Here is a 6,063-nt window from a genome sequence, read left to right as displayed (position 1 = left end):
ATCAACTACCACAAGAGTGTTGTTTGTGGTGTGGGCTTTCAAGAGGACCAAACTAAGGAGTTTGCTCAGACCTTGAATTGTCTGACTAAGAAACTGCCTTTTAATTTCTTAGGTCTGCCTTTAGGGGCCAATCCAAGAAGGAAGAGTACTTGGGTTCCAGTAATAAAAAAAGTGAAGAAGAAGCTATCCTTCTACAAGAGGAAGTTGTTATCTTTCGCAGGTAGATTGTCTTTGATTAAATTTGTTCTCTCAAATTTGCCCATCTATTTCCTTTCATTATGCAGGATGCCTAAGGGGGTTGTAAGGACGGTAGTGAAACTTCAGTCCTCTTTTCTGTGGGGAGGGTCAGAAAATAAGAAGAAAGTGCACTTGGTCCAATGGAGGGAGGTAACCAAAAGTAAATGGCAAGGAGGTTTAGGTGTGAGAGACTTAGGAGAGGTGAATGACTGCTTGCTGTTAAAGTGGTGGTGGAGGTATGGAAATGAAGACAAAGCTTTGTGGAAATCTGTATTGTGCTCTAGGTATGGCATATTTGTGGGGGTTGGATAACATCTGTGACTCACACAGGTGGGATGTCTAATATTTGGCAAGACATTATGAAGTTGCCTTTAGTCAACCAGCACCTGGGAGAATTTTATGATGGCCATTTTAAAGTATCTGTTGGTAATGAGAAGAGAATACATTTCTAGTCTGATGGCTGGGTATGTAGCAAAGGGTTGAAGGTTGAGTTCCCCAGATTACATCACTTATCTACTGAGAAAAAGGAAACTCTGCATCAAATTAGTGCTAAGAAGAGCAATGCAGGGGTGTGGCAGTTACAGTTCAGAAGAAGGCTATTTGCTTGAGAAGAAGGCTATTTGCTTGGGAAGAAGAGGAGCTGCAGAGGTTGTTAAGGCTGCTGGCATCATCCCCTGCAATTAAGTCTGATATTGAAGATTCTTGCTCATGGTTAACTAACAACTTAGGTCAGTTTTCAGTATTCTCTGTGTGGAAGTGGTGGGTGACAACAAAAGGACCTAGTTTGAATGTTCCTGTAGGGTTATGGGTAAATTCTGGTCCCCAAAAAATGCAATTCTTTTGTTGGCTGGCTTGGAGGGATAGGGTGAAGACTTCATATTTTCTAAAAAGGATTGGGGTCTTAGTTGCTACTGCTAGTTCTTCTTGTGTGTTCTGCAATGCTGAGGAGAAAACTTTGGAACATGTGTTACTTTTTTGTTCACTGATCTGGGAGTGCTGATCAATAATGGTAAGGTGGTGGGAATTGGTATGGGTTATACCTAGATCAGTTCAGGGGCTGCTGTGTTGGTGGTCTAGAGGTAAGTTCAAGTCAAGGGAATCCAGAATTTAGTAGGTAGTTCCGCCTGTGGTTCTCTAGTATGTATGGAAATTAAGAAATGATTGTACATTCAAGGGGGCTCAACCCACTGTTAAAGACTTACGTGAAAGAATTAAGGTGCATATTGCTTTGTGGGCCAAATGGGTATTGCAGGTTGATTACTCTGTCCATGATCTTGTCTCTAATTTGCATCAGATTAGGCTATCTGTTTGAGATGTTTGAGGTGTGTTTTGCGGAAGCTTCAACTGCTCTGTCTAGCTATGGTGGCATCACTGCTTTTAGTGCTTCTCTGGTTCTATTTTTTCTGTTTTGTTTTGTTGTTTGACTTGTTGTTTTTTGATGTGCTCTGTTTCTCACCAACTGGAGCTTGGAGCTTTTGTTAGCTCCAAGCTTTTCTTTATTGATGTAATCTTCTTTTCATCGATATAGATTTCTTTTGTCGATAAAAAAAAAAAAAAAATTACAAAACAAATTGTGATAAAAATTGTTGAAGTGTGCTTGCATTCAATGGCGGAGTAAGGAAATTAAATTAGAGGGTGCACTTATTAATTACAATTTTTTATTTAAAAAAAATCATGATCAACATTAAGATAACAATAATTTTATGAGTTAAATTTAAGCATAAGAAATTAAAAATTATTATTATTATGAACAAATCAAAATTCTAAAATAGTGTGTAATAGCTCAGTACGGGATGGTGATGTAAGTTTGTAATTTTAGCACAAAAAATTATGGATCAAAATTCCTAATTTTAGAAAAAAAATTTATAGCACAAATTATTATAAAATATATTTAATTTTTATTTGACAGAAAATATTAAAGAGATGATATTGCTTATAAATGATATGTTTTGAATGAAAATTATTATATAGTCTTAGAGTACCATATGACGTTCCCTATGTGATGCTCAAAGCATAAGAAATCACATAGTTTGTTAACTACCTGAAAATAATGAGTTAATATATTCAATTCATAAGGTTTTTCACTACACTATTGGTTTAGACTACTACATAAACAATACCACATATACCACATAGTACTCTCAAAGTATCAAATAATTACTTATTATAAACAATACAATAATAGAATAATCAATTAGAATTCAACTTAAAAATATAATTTGCCCTTATTTATTTATTATTATGACTAGAAAATTCCATATATCTACAATCATTCGGAAATAATGTATCAATTAGTTCTAGATTGTTTCATATAATGGCAAGTAAAAGGCAAAGGAAAAACTTATTGAACTCAGTTAATGTGCATGGAGTACTGCATGATCAGCCTGGGATGATTAAACAGGCTGTGGTTAGCCATTATACTCAGCTGTTCACTGAAGGATGGAGGTGTAGACCAAAGCTGTCAGGTGTTTTTGCCTCAATTAGTCAAACAGATTCAACTGAATTATTGGAGGCAGATTTTGTAGAGGCTGAAATCTGGGCAGCAATCATCGACTGTGATGGTAATAAAGCACCGGGGCCGGATGGCTTTAATCTAAAGTGTATCCAAAAATGCTGGGCCATCATGAAAGGGGAGATTGTACAGATGATGAATGAGTTCCACTCCTATGGTAAGTTGGCCAAAGGAGTGAATAGTTCATTTATTACCTTGATTCCTAAGAAGGAAAATCCAGTGGGTCTATGTGACTATAGGCCAATCAGTTTGGTTAGCTCCATGTATAAAATAATTGCCAAAGTCCTATCAAAAAGGTTGAGGCAGGTCCTACCCAAGATCATTAGTGAAGTACAAACGGCATTCCTGAGTGGAAGATATATTCTAGATGGAGTCCTAATTGCCAATGAGGTGGTGGATTGGTGGAAAAGGTCAAAAAAGAAAGGAATCATACTAAAATTAGACTTTGAAAAGGCGTATGACTCAGTAAATTGGGAGTTTTTGTATTCAATGATGGCCAATTTTGGTTTTGGTGAGAAATGGGTGGGTTGGATAAAGACGTGCATATCTACAGCTAGAATTTCAGTACTAGTTAATGGTTCGCCTACTACAGAATTCTCCCCCAAGAAAGGCCTTAGGCAAGGTGACCCACTTTCACCTTTCCTTTTTAACATGGTAGCTGAGGGCCTTAATATACTTATGGAAAGAGCCAAAGAAGAGGGATTGATCAGAGGAGTCACAATAGGAACAAATGAGTTAAAACTATCACACTTGCAATTTGCTGATGATACTACTATCTTTTGTGAAGCTGATTGGGAAGAAATCGTTGCGGTGAAAAGGATCTTAAGATGCTTTGAGGTGATGTCAGGACTCAAAATAAATTTCCATAAAAGCAAAGTGTGTGGGGTGGGTGTTCAGGATGACTTAGTAAAGGTCTTTGCAAAGAAACTTAACTGCCTCAGCCAAAAGCTGCCATTAAACTATCTGGGTCTTCCATTATGAGCAAATCCTAGAAGTAAGAGCTCATGGAAACCAGTAGTGGACAAGTTTAAGAGTAAGCTAGCTTCTTGGAAGAGAAGGTATTTGTCTTTTGCAGGAAGATTAACACTGATAAAATCTGTTTTGTCAAGCTTGCCGGTCTATTTCCTATCCTTATTCAAGTTACCAGTGGGGATAGCAAAATCACTAGACAAAATTCAAGCCAATTTTCTTTGGGGAGGCTCTGAAATCCAGAAAAAAGTGCACCTAGTTAGCTGGAAGGAGATTTGTCTAAGCAAAGATCAAGGTGGGCTAGGTGTGAGAAACCTAAGTCAAGTTAATGAGTGCCTCTTAATTAAATGGTGGTGGAGATATGGCAAAGAGGATTCAGCTTTATGGAAACAAGTGGTTTGCAGCAAGTATGGAAGTATGGGTGGCAGATGGAGCCTATTCTTAGGTGAGTCTCGGCTTATGTCTAATTTGTGGAAGGGTGTACTTTCAGTGGCTGCAGAAAATCCTGACTTGCGAGATTTCTTTTTGCAAAACTTCAAGGTAATTGTTGGAAATGGTAGACGAGTACGGTTCTGGATTGATAGGTGGCTTAATAATCAAAGTCTGAATGAGGTATTTCCCAGATTATTTTCCTTGGCAGTTGAAAAGGATGGCACCTTGTTTGAGCATGTTCATAGCAGAGGTGTGGGTATAGCCTGGAACATTGATTTTAGAAGGCCTCTTCTTGCTTGGGAAGAGGAGGAAGTGTTAAAACTTAATGATTTGGTTCGGAGAGTTCCTACACTAAATGAAGGTGCTGAAGACTATTGCTATTGGTTAGCGCACCCTTCTGGAGTCTTTACTGTGTCATCAGTATGGAAGTGGGTGGTAGCATGTAAAGGGCCAAATATCTCAGTCACCAAAAGCATTTGGAATAACTTAGCCCCTCCCAGAGTACAATTTCTGAGCTGGTTGGCTTGGAGAGGTAGGATTAAGTCCTCTGAATTCCTACAAAGAATTCGAGTATTGAATTCTAATGTTAGTGCACTGTGTGTGTTTTGTAAAGCTGAGGTGGAGTCTTTAAATCATGTCCTCCTTCACTGTCCTAGGATCTGGAGAATATGGGCCAGTATCATGTGTTGGTGGAACTTCAGCTGGGCTATTCCTGGTTCAGTGGAGGCAGTACTCCACTGCTGGCTTGGTCCAGTTATGAAGAAAAAGGTAAGGGAGATCTGGAAGATGATACCTTTGGCAGTAATGTGGTCTGTGTGGAAACTCAGGAATGAGTGCATATTTAATGAAGCACAACCACCTTTGGATGAGTTGGCTGATCTGGTAAAAATCAGAGTGGCTATGTGGGCTGTATCTTCCTTGAGAGAGTTTAATTACTCGGTGCATGATGTGTTATATAACCTGAAGCAGGTCTGCAACTGTGTATAGATTAAGGGACTGAGGATGTATTCATGTCTGTAAGCTGGTTAGTTGGTTTGTGGATGGCTCAATAGGCATCAGTGGCCCAAGCTAGTTCAATTGGCAGTAGTAGCAGGTGTACAAGCTTTTTTCTGTCATTGTTATGGATGTATCTGCATTATTCTGGTGTAGTGGCAGCATTCTTCATGACTGAATAGCTACTGTGATCTGTGTGTTACAATGGTCTGACTGGTGACTTCTCCAACTTCCCCAGGTTTTGCTGTCAAATAGGATCAGTAGATGGGTACTTTGTTTTGGCTGATGTTGTATGAATTGGTTGGTGGACTGAATTTCTTGGGCAGAATTGGCTGCCGCTGCTCTGTGACCTGATTCTGGTGCTGGAACAGATTTGGTGTGATGCCGCTGTTCTGTGACCTGATTAGAATGGACAGATTATATGCCGCTGTTCTGTGACCTGATTTGGTGTGATGTCGCTGTTCTGGTGCTGGAACAGATTAGAATGGACTCTCCTTTTTGGTTTGCTAATGCACTATATTTGGTGTGATGCTGCTAAGCTAGTGGTCTCATGGTCTACTGCAGATAGAAGAATTGGTCGGCTCTGCTCTGCTGAAATTCTTTTAGGGGGTTGCATGGTGTATTGGGGGTTGAGTTTTTGGGGTCTTTATTTTTTTTTCTGGGCATGGTCTCTCACCATCCCTTTGTGGTTGAGCTCGCAGATGATTGGGCTTTCTTCTCGGTGCCAACCTAGTTGGGATTGGGTTGTTAGCTTTGATGCGCTTCTGCTCTTCCACCTCTTTATTGATGTTCAAATCATATGTATGTGTATGTTTTTATCATCAATAAAGTTCTCTTTTGCTGATCAAAAAAAAAAAAAAAATTAGTTCTATGAAACATTAGTAAAATTTGAATCCAAAACTTCTGATTTTACCATTTGC

The sequence above is a fragment of the Camellia sinensis genome, chromosome 1, assembly GCF_055761805.1.
Source record: "Camellia sinensis isolate YWXY chromosome 1, ASM5576180v1, whole genome shotgun sequence".
Lineage (NCBI taxonomy): Eukaryota > Viridiplantae > Streptophyta > Magnoliopsida > Ericales > Theaceae > Camellia > Camellia sinensis.
Note: the sequence above shows the minus strand (reverse complement) of the source record.